At 39.0% G+C, this 11,663-nt stretch overlaps 2 non-coding genes across 2 annotated transcripts; one reads left to right on the top strand and one right to left on the bottom strand.

Annotated features, from left to right (window-relative positions):
* Window positions 1-1,049: 1,049 nt before the first annotated feature.
* TRNAW-CCA lies at window positions 1,050-1,121 on the top strand. Its single transcript has one exon. It is a non-coding gene; the product is annotated as a tRNA-Trp (tRNA).
* A 6,677-nt stretch (window positions 1,122-7,798) lies between these two features.
* On the bottom strand, window positions 7,799-7,904 carry LOC121993360. The gene has a single exon (XR_006115220.1). It is a non-coding gene; the product is annotated as a small nucleolar RNA R71 (small nucleolar RNA).
* Window positions 7,905-11,663: the final 3,759 nt, after the last annotated feature.

The following is an 11,663-nucleotide window of genomic DNA, read 5'->3' as shown; positions in this document are numbered from 1 at the left end:
TTGAATTATTAATTTCAAATAATGCTTTCGTGTAATTTAAGCGAATCATTTGGAAATAAGAGAATTTTTAAATGTTTAAATTATTTAGATATTTAGTGAAAAAAAAAGTTTCATTAAATAAAAAATGGTTTAAATAATATGGATAATTAAATGAGTTAATTGTCTTGATAATAATAACGTTTTTATTATTTATATTAATTATTGATTAAGTCTATTATTAATGATAACAAATTCATGAGACAAAAATAAATATATCTTAATTTTCTTAATAATAATCATGTTTTTATTATTTATTATTATTTATTTATTAATTCAAGTAATGATAGTAAATTTATAAGCTAAATATCTCTATTTTTTATAATTAATAATAATATTTTTATTATTTACTATAATTAATTATTGATTAAGTCAACGTAACTAATGATAACAAATTTGTAAGATAAAAATAAATATCTTAATTTTCTTGATAATAATAATATTTTTATTATTAATTATTGATTAAGTCTAGTAATTAATGATAGGGAGAGTCAGTAAGATAAAAAAATAATTTCACAAATGTTCACAATAGTATAATGTTGTGTCTAAATTTTTAACTAACTTCAAAGAAATTGTACAAATCAAGATATCTTTCAACTTTAAAACTCATAACATGATATCTGATTTTGACTATAACTTTGAAATCATTTATTAAGATCAAAATAATTTATATAATAATATGATATTATCTATTTTAAACTAAACACCCATATATTTTCATAAATAATTCATATATTCTCTGACCTGCCTTAAAAAAAACTTTATTTTTCATGATTTGGATGTTTATTTTTTCCATCTATATTTTTAATCGTGGACGATATTCCCAACCAGTTTTTTCATTTACAATATTTAAAGATAAATATAAAAAAAATATTAATATCAGTAATTAAATATATAACTAATAAAAAAAATAAAAAACCGCGTACTAGCTTAGTTCTCTATACCATTATTCGGAATAAGACCAGAGATATGATATCTCCTACTATATGTTTCCTACGCAGGTATTGTATAGCGGATCCGTGGCGCAATGGTAGCGCGTCTGACTCCAGATCAGAAGGTTGCGTGTTCGATTCACGTCGGGTTCATTTGCAAAACTTAATTTTAGCCGCAAGGTGCAGATATATGGGCAGTGCCACATGAATTTGCCATGAGCGGCTTTAAATATTTTTTTTTGTGAAAATATCCATTTAAAATTTCCAATAAATTTTAATTTGTATTGAATAATTTGTTATATGAAAATCTCTTTCAAATTTAATAATTTTTAAAATTTGATCTTTAATTATTTCTTTTTTTTACTTTGGAAAAATGTTTGAAATTAACATAGAATTAAAATTTTATGATATTTAAAATATGGAATAGTACATTCAAAATAGGTTTAAATATTTTCGAAGTTCAAATAAAAATTCTTCCAATTTTAAAAGAGAAAGAGTCTGAAAATAAACCTGAAATTATATATTTATTTTTAGTTTTTAAATTTAAAATTAATATATCCTTGTACAATATTATGTTATTTTTAAAAATATAAATATTGTGGTAAAACAATAGATTTAGTTAAATATATGAATTAAAATATGATTAAAAAATTGATATATTTTAAGTCTAATATGGTAGCTTTTTCTAATTTAAAAAATATTTAAATATTATTATTTGTGACTAATTATATTTTAAATGCGTTTTGAAATTAATTTATTTGAAAAAACGTTTTGAAATTTTAATTATATTAAAAATATTGAATGACAAGATGATATAATATTAAAAATTATTAGAATAAATTATTCAATTATAACAAATTAATTTAATCATTAATGTAAATTAATACAAGAAAACTTATTCCTTTAATCGATCGTTGGCTAATTAGCTAGAAAAACAAAAACATAAAATAATTTCATAAAAAAAAAAGATAGTGTCGCCGTCGTTACCTCTCAAGCCAGGGCCCTTAGCGCCATCACCGTCGTCGTTACCTCTCAGGCCAGGACCCTCAGTGTCGTCACTGTCATCGTTGCCTCTCAGACCAGGGCCCTTTGTGTCGCCACCCCCATCACAAATGCTGCCGCCGCTTCCTCTCGCGACGTTGCAGTCGTCTCCCCTTCTCCCTCGTCGCCCCGTCGCTCACCACAGCAGCACTCTGGCCACCACCGCGGCCACCTCGTAGTCTTCACTGTGGGTCAGGCCGCTGCCACACGCGCCATCTCCCGCTCCCTTGGTACGCCGACATCTTCAGCCGCTCCTAGCAGCCGCCTGCAGCTGAGCGCTGCCTTCATCTCTGTCTTTTCCAGCGTCCACAGCTGCCCATAGGCAGTCTCCTCTAGGACGCCATAGCACCGCCTCTCTTGCCACCTCCGGCCCGCCCGCACTATTGTATGCCTCCGATGTAGATCGGGCCTTCGAGCCCTCGCCACATTATGTTATGATCTGATTTATTATATTCCGGCATGCATGCTGCTGTCATATTTCGGCCTGCGTGACGCTGCTATATACCGATTGCATACCGCCTTCTAGATCTATGTCACCTTCGGCTCTATGACGTCGCCTCTAGACCTAGCTTCTCATTCGATTCATATTCACCTACTCTTCTAAGTCACGACGACTCGATCAACATCACGATCAACTTATCGGTCTACTAGAGGGCGCCCCCTGGACCATGGTACGTCACCGTACTCACTCTTCGTTCATTTTATTATTATACTATTTAGCCTGCTTCTTATATATTCGTGGGATCTGCCTCGAGTATTGGGGTGCCAGGGACCAGGAAAACCCGGTCGCTGTCTGTAGGTAGCGTTGACCAGAGATCTTCTGATGACTTGGTTAACATAGAAGACAGCTTATCATATCATCCCCTTTCGGGTCATGGTGACTTGGTCATCATTCTAGCCACATCGCATTGGCAGTTTTGTCTTCTCAACTTTCAGATGAGATCATATTTGGTGCTGTCTATGGGAATCTTCGCCTGATATGGAACGTGAAGATGGATGACGTCGGAAAATTCTTTATTGTCGTCATGGTCTCAGAGAATTTTGAGACAACTCACTCAATGAGTATTGTCGTCGAGCAACGACATGTCGTCATGTCGTCATGGTCTCAGAAAATTCTTTATTGTCGTCATGTCGTCGGAAAATTCTTTATTGTCGTCGGAAAATTCTCCCCTCACTCAATGAGTATTCGGGAGTCAACAGATTGACTCGGATCCTCAGTCGATCAGCATGTCAGTTTTTTCATTATATTTTCCCTTTCGATCGTAGGATTCGCTTCAACTTCTCGATCGAAGAGTAAGAGTCTAATTCCACGATCAAAGATTAGTGATACAACTTCCCGATCACAAACTAAGGGCGAAGGGCCTCGCTCTTTGACCAAGGACTAGAGACTTAGTTCCTCGGTACAGTATGCTATAGGCTCTGTACCGCTACAGGATCAGCACCCTCCACCATGAGGCTCTATATCTTCCTACGGCTACAGACTCTGCACCCTCAACCCATGGGGCTCTGCTTCCTCCTATTGCTATGGACGTTATTCCCTCATATTACTATAAGCTCCTCTCCCGTAGCCAGTCAGTAGGGCTTAGACTATTCTCTCCCTGACTTCATGGGCATTCAGAAGTTAGTGGAACTGAGTCGGATCAGCAGCCGAGCAACGTCTATAAACCCTTGTGAAAAAAATATCAATAGCTGAGCGGCGGCTATAAACCTTTGCGAAGAAAATATCAATAGTTGAGCGGCGACTATAAACCCTTGCACAGAAAATATCAACAGTCGAGCGGCTACTATAAATCCTTGAGTCAAAGAATATTAGCAGTCGAGCGGTGACTATAAATCCTTGAGTTAAAGAATATCAACAGTCGAGCGACGACTATAAACCCTTAAATCAAAGAATATCAACATTCTAGCGGTGACTATAAACCCTTGAGTTAAAGAATATCAACAGTAGAGTGGTGACTATAAACCATTGAGTCAAAGAATATCAACAGTCGAGCGGTGACTATAAACCCTTGAGTCAAAGAATATCACGGTTGAGCTATCTCCACTAGTCTCAGACTAGCTTATTAAGGTATCTATCTCCCTCATTCGAAGTCGAGCAGTCTCCACTGGTCTCGAACCAGCTTATTAAAGTACTTATCTCCCTCATTTGGGGTCAAACTGTCTCCACTAGTCTCGGACCAGCTTATTGAGGTATCTATCTCTCCCGTTCGGGGTTGAACAGTATCCACTGGTCTCGGACCAGCTTATTGAGGTATCTATTTCCCTCGTTCGGGGTCGAGCAGTCTCCATTGATCTCAGACTAGCTTATTGAGGTATCTATCCCTCCAGTTTGGGGTCAAGCTATCTCCACGGGTCTAGAACAAGAGTACCTCCATGAGTCTCAGACCAGAGTATCTTGTGGGCTCTATACCCACTCAACTCATGACTTTCGCTTCCGTGCACCTTTGATTTCACGAGTTACGCTCCCATTTAGTTCTCAGGCTCTACGCCTGCTCAACTCATGACTTTCATTTTCGTGTGCCTTCAATTTCACTAGCTATGCTCCCGTTTAGTTCTCGGGCTCTACGTCCGCTCGGTTCACAACTTTCTCTTTCCTGCGCCTTCGATTTCATGGGCTACTCTCCCATTCAGTTCTCGGGCTCTACGCTCACTCGGCTCACAACTTTTGCTTCCGTGTGCCTTCGATTTCACAGGCTACACTCCCATTCAGTTCTTGGGCTCTACACCCGCTCGGCTCACGACTTTCGCTTCCGTGTGCCTTCGATTTCATGGTCTACACTCCCGTTCAGTTCTCAGGCTCTATGCTCGGTCGGATCATGACTTTTGCTTCTGTGTGCCTTTGATCTCACGGGCTATATGCTCATTCGAATCGCGGGATCCGCATGCGCTCGACAGCAGGCTAGTCATTTACTCTGCATTCGTTCGATGGCCTACTTGGCAATTGCACGATTGCCTGTTTGGCATTCGTATGCTCGACATCACTCAGCATTCACTCGATCGTCTGCTTGGCATTTGCTCGACACTTATTTTTCTCGCCACTCTACCAGGCGCTCGCCATTCAGTTAGCACTTGCCTTGCTCGTTGCTACCGTGGTACTCGTCTCCTTCAATGCTCGTTTAGTATTATTTTTCGTCTCTCTCTCAGCATCACTATTACCATTTTATTGGCATCGCTACTGTCACTTACTTAGCACCGCTCCCATCGCTATTACCATTTGATTTGCATTGCTACTATCACTTGCTTAGCACCACTCCCATTGCTCGATTGGCATCGTCATAGTTATGAGCTCGACATTATACGATGAACCCAATGATCTGACTTTGTACTCGGGAGCGATTCATCCTTTGTGACAGACTATCTAGTCAGTCAGACTCACATCTCCTTCGACTAGACTCGAAAGGGAGGCTTGTGATGCAGACATACCTTAGGGACCCAAGAGTAATTAGGGAGGAAAAGAGGGGTATTTTGGTCTTTTCACATGTTGAGTGTTTTTAGTTTTTAGAGGGGCACTATTCATCTAGGAAAGGGGGCGGTTTTTTTCTTGGTGCCAATCCGCCACCATCAGAGGGAGAGAGGGAGAGAGATAGAGGGTTTGCGAGATTGTTACCTCTTAGACCAGGGCCCTTAGTGCCATCACCGCCGTCGTTGCCTCTCAGGCCAGGGTTCTTAATGCTGTCACCACCTCATGCACGACGCGCAACCCCCATTGCGAACACCACCGCCACTTCCTCTCGCGACGCCACAGTTATCTCACCTTCTCCCTCGTCGCCACGTCGCCCACCATAACGACACTCTAGCCACCTCCGCGAGCCGCCTCGTAGTCTTCACTAGGTGTCAAGCTGTTGCCACACGTGTCGTCTCTAGCTCCCTTGGTACGCTGACGCCCACAGCCGCTCCCAGAGGCCGTCACCCTCCATCTCTGTCTTTTTCGACATCCACAGCTGCTCATTGGTCGTCTCCTCCAGGACAGACAGATGCCTAAGCCTTGTTTAAGTCGTGCCTAGAGGCACGACTACCCCGTGCTTCACCTTTATTTAAGGGGCACTCCATCTCCTAGCTTAGGGAGGAAGATCCAAGGGCGGAAGAGGACCATCTAGGTCGAATTCTCGCATTCGGGGATGCTATCTGGATGATCCAAGGCTGTTCCACTACTCCATCCTCATCGGCATTCCAAGATCTATCCAAACCCTTCACTCAACGTCAAAGAATAAGTTTCTACTCCCTTTCCTTAGGGTTTTGTAAATTTCTATGTTTTTAAGTGCTTGGGCTATATTTCTTCCTATTATGGAGTAGATTCTTATTGTTCTAGGACATAAGAAGTAATTGTAATGTGTGGATGATGTAAACTCTATGGAATTACCAATTTTCTAGTTTGATGAAGCTTGTATGCACTTGTTTTGTTTGATGAAATACTGGCACAAAGGTTTTCCCTTATGATCATGAATTTGTCTATCTAGATTGTATATCTGTATGCATAGGTCTTATTTTTGAGTAGATACATTGTTGTGTGTCTAAATTGGTACTATGCATGAACCTGAATTTTCATTGATCAGATGTATAAATTGTTGTCTCTTTTGAGTGTGCATTCCGATATAGCTCGACATGGCCTTAAGATACTTGTCTGAAGTTGAGTATCTAAGATAACTATCCTTCTATATGGAATGTAACCTCCTAAGGGAGGATGATTCTATGTATGGATAAGTCTATTACTTAACCTAATTGACTTCTCTTAATCATATGCTACGCAAGTGACCTACGTAATCTAGAGATGTATACCCTGGGGAGACCTTGTGAAAGGAGGTACTCTACTAAAACTTGGACTCTCTAAGTTACTTCTTCACTTGATGACATACTTGATTATTGGCAGGGGAAGTACTCTGATACACCGTTGCGGGGTGGAATTCGATAAATGTTTAGGCTATCCTACAAACATACAAGTAGAGAATTAGGAATGAGCCAATTCATATTACAACATCCACCATTATAATGAAACCTTCGGCCTAGAATATTTTCTGAATTAAAGACTTTCTCAACTATTTCTTACTTTTATTTTCACATTTTAGTTAAAAACCTCATAACAACCCATTATCGATTTTGTCTAGTTAAATTCGAAGTGTAGAACCAACTAGCATTTAATCTTCAATGCTCGTGAGATCGACTTTTATAAATTTTATTACTTGACGACAACCGTGTGCTTGCGGTCACGACATCAAGTTTTTGGCATCGTTGCCGGGGATTGAGTATTTTAAATATAGTTAGTTTGCATTAGAGTTTATCTAGATAATTATTTTAATATTTAATTCTTTAAATCTTTATTCTTTATTCTTTATTTTTCATTACTACATTTTATTTTTTATTTTTAATTCTACATTTCTATATTTTCTCATAAATTTTTTTAGACCCTATGAGCACTAACATATCAAGTAAGCCCTTAAGGGAATTCACTGCACCCATCTCTGCAAGATTTTTATCTATGATTGTGCAACCTCATATCGAAGCAAAAAGTTTCCAACTAGATTCAAATTTAATCACCATGATACAAGGTCACATATTTGAAGGAGAAGTATCGGAAAACCCATATCTGCACCTTGAGACATTCTTGGAGCTTTGTGATACGGTGAACTGTGAGGGTGTCTCAGTGGATGCCATTCGGTTGATGATATTTCCTTTCAGTATCAAGGATAGGGCAAAGAGTTAGTTTTATTCTCTCCATCCTCAAAGCATTACAAATTGAGAACAATTGGAGCATCAATTTCTAAATTATTTTTTCCCTCCAAGTAGAACAATGTATATGAGGAAGTGCATTACAAGTTTTCCTTAAGCAAATGGAGAATCGCTATTTGAAGCATGGGAGAGATTTAAAAGTTTATTAAGATAGTGTCCTCATTATGGTTTAGAAAGGTGGCTACAATTGCACATATTCTACATGGGGATTTAGATAAATCTTTATTGGATTCATCAGCCGAAGGCTCTTTTATGAATAAAAGTGTAGATGAAGCATATGCATTAATTGATCAAGTGACATTGAACCTCCAAGAATGGTTAGATAATAGTTAGATGGATTCTCCCTTGATAATTCCAGATGTGCAAGCCATGAAGGCAAAAGAGGCTGTGCAACAAAATACAATTCAACCATTCAAGAATTTTTGAAAATCACAAGTCACAGAATGAGGGGTTCAAACAATTGGAGGACAAGATTGATAGTATAGTTTAAAATGGTTCAAACATGACCCCCTTCCTACCCAGACAAGGTCTAGTGAACAGTGTAATGTGTTGGATCGAGACGCGCTAGAGGGGGGGGGGGTGAATAGCGCTCGTGGCTATTTCGTTCGATTATCGGAAAACTATCGGAGTAACTAAAACGCAGCGAAAATAAATAAACACAGAGACACAAAGGGATTTACTTCGTTCGGAGCCTAAGGCGACTCCTACTCGAAGGCCCGCGATCCTTGATCGCTTCCGGTGGGCAACAACTATAAGCTCGATAATAATTACAAACTAATTACAATGAAAATATTATAACAACTTTATACCGACAACTAAGGAAGAAGAAAACAGAGCTCCGGGTCGTCCGGAGGTTGTTGCAGCACTTCTGGATCGTGTCGTTAGTAGCTAGATGCAAAGAAATCGCTTGGAAGTTCTTAATTAAGGTGCTGCTCGAAACGCCCTTATAAAGGGTGTTCAAGGCGCCTTGAAAGCCTCTGAAGGCACCTCCATAGCTCTGAGTCCACCGTGCAGATAAGTGCTGACCATTCTGCGCTTATCACCTTGAAGGCGCCTTCATAGGTCTTCAAGGCGCCTTCCAAGGCGCCTCCATAGCCAACCGAGGTGCCTTCAGCCCTGCTTCGCGGCCAGGTCAGCTTTTGCACCCGAGGCGCCTCCAAGCTCCATGGAGGCGCCTCAGACACTGTTCATTCGAGGGAAAACTTCATTATTTTGTGCCTGCAAGACATGTTAGTCCCAAACAATATCCTGCAACACAAAGTTAGCATAAAACAACAGTATGAATATGATAAAGAATATTATGACAATCTCCGGACTGTCCGGGTCTGACTTCGGATTTTCGTCCGGAAATCCTAGGTCGATCCGACGCCTACTGTTCCCTCTACGGGGAACACGTCCTCACCTACTCCACTCAGGAGATTTACCTGCTGCCAGTGCGATCCTCCAGATTGACTGGACTTTTGCTCAGCACTCGACGCTTCCAGACTTTCTGCTAGACATCCGCTTCACGGCTAGTCCAGTCTTTCACCTGGTTCGCGACACCAGGACTTTCCACCTAGGGTTACCACCCCCTAGGACTTTTGCCTGAAGCCATCGACCTGCCAAGACTTTCCGCATAGGGTTACCACCCCTAGGACATAGGGTTACCACCCCCTAGGGTTTTCCTCTACCTAGGGTTACCACCCCCTAGGACCTAGGGTTACCACCCCCTAGGACCTAGGGTTACCACCCCCTAGGACCTAGGGTTACCACCCCCTAGGGTTTTCCATTTGCCTAACCGCAGCTAGGACTTATGCCTAAGTACCACTTAGGACTTTCCTGCAAACTTGTTCAACATATTAGAAACCAAAACACCTTAACTTTGAACCCTTTGACATAATCAAAACATAGGTTCGATCGTCGGATGCTTCCCGCACCAACATAATGATATTTAGTTGAGAGGTGACAAGATTCATGAAGAACTTCTAGAAAAGGACTTGTACAGAATTGAAGAGAATAACAATAGAAGACCACAAAATCTCAGTTTCATTACTCCAGAAAGTGCCCAAAGGCCACAAGTACCTTTCCCTCAATGGTCGTTCACACCATCACTAGACAAACAAGTTGAACCTCTGCCACAAGCTTAAAGGGAATTTTGGGAAAAGATTGATCATTCCTTTTCAGGACCCTCATTAAGAATTCCTTTTCCACAAAGGCTAGTGGGGGCCAATGAAAACAAAGACTTTGGCAAATTCTGTGATATTAATAGGGTTGAGTGTAGATTTCTTGATGTGCATAAAGATGAGGACTCTTCAGATGAGGAATGTAATGATAATACAATAGTCAGCAAGTTTTCAGATCTACCTTATGAGTTTATAGGGCATTGTAGTGGTATATAGTTTTCAGATGATGATTGTGATGAGGTAGATCAATTCAAGACTGCAAGTGATGTTGTTGATTCTCCTATAGATGACATTGATCTTCATGCATTGTTCAGCAATGTATGTGATGATGTTAATGACATGGAAGGAAGTGCAGGGAGTTGTGTTTTGGAAGCAGTATCTCAAGAATCACCTCCTTTGTCCACACAACTCTTTGAGTTTATGAGAGTTATAAGAATTGAACATGTTGTAGATCAATATGTAGGGACTTATGCCGAGATGGCAGAGTCTCAATAATCACCAACTTTTGTTACAATACTACCTAAGCCAGAGCTAGAACCATCAATTGATTCAGAAGAAGTCACATCCACTTGTTTAGCACTTTCAGGTACCTCTTAGCAATGTAAGTTTAGTATTTCTAGTGATCTTTTAGAAAATTTCATAGAAGTACCTATAATTAATTTTATAGGATGTGACTTATTTTTTTCATTCATGCTTTGTCAAATTTAATATGGTTTTAGTTCTTTCTTATATGACATGCTTGTGGGAGGTATGCTTTTCTTTTACATGTATAGATTTCTATTGGGCTGAAATTTGGAAGCTCATTCTGAACCGTTTTCGACCACCTGAAAGAACTTTTAAGAAGATGAAGATGGAGAGAACTACTTTACTTTTTATCGCTTGTCATAAAATCTCTCTCCATAATAAGAGCCCTTGGTAGGAGGGTGTTGAAATATCTTACCCCTCCAAGAGTGAGATTTTGATGAGTCTATTGAGGTGGTCAAGCTAATGACCTTAAACAAGCGCTTCTTGGGAGGCAACCCAAGTTTCTTTCTTGTTATTATTTTAGTTTATTTCCATTTCTCTTTTTCTTAATCCAAATCCTCTACTTAATTTTTGTTGTCTATCTTCTTTTTATAGATTTAAAGCTATGGAGGAATGTGAGCATTAGATATTGGAGTATCTTAAAGAACATGAATGTCAACCATTTGGAACTCATCACTTGGTAACTTCTCTAATTTCAAAAACCTCTTCCATATTTTATTTCTAGTTTTCATTGGGACAATGAATAGTTTAAGTCTAGGGGGATGCATACTTAGATGCATATATGTTGAGTTATAGTTTATATTTTGATAATAAAATTTAGATTTTGCTCTAGTTTGAATTTGTAGCAGTTTTCTTTTGAAATTTACTTTCTTAGTAAGATTGTGGCTTGAGTTACATTATCTACACTATTACTGTTGACTTATCCAAGAGTAAACTTCTAGCACATTTATTATCTAGAGGTCATGATTTATACTTTTTGGTGATAGTATATTTAGTGATTTATTTTTTCTATCTCTAGTGGAACAAAATGAGTATAGCAATTATTTGATAACAAAATATTTTGCATGTTTATTATTTATATTCATATGGATAGGTCATGAGTGATAGTATGTTTGCTATTCTACTTTTTTCTATCATCATTATCAAGACATGAGCATTATTTTTCATTGAAAGGATTTGATCCTACTTTAGCTTGAGGATCTCTATACACCATGCCTTATTTTGATAGTTAAAAGTTCTGGAA

The sequence above is a fragment of the Zingiber officinale genome, chromosome 6B (assembly GCF_018446385.1).
Source record: "Zingiber officinale cultivar Zhangliang chromosome 6B, Zo_v1.1, whole genome shotgun sequence".
NCBI lineage: Eukaryota > Viridiplantae > Streptophyta > Magnoliopsida > Zingiberales > Zingiberaceae > Zingiber > Zingiber officinale.
This window is presented reverse-complemented; position numbering and strand designations above follow the sequence as displayed.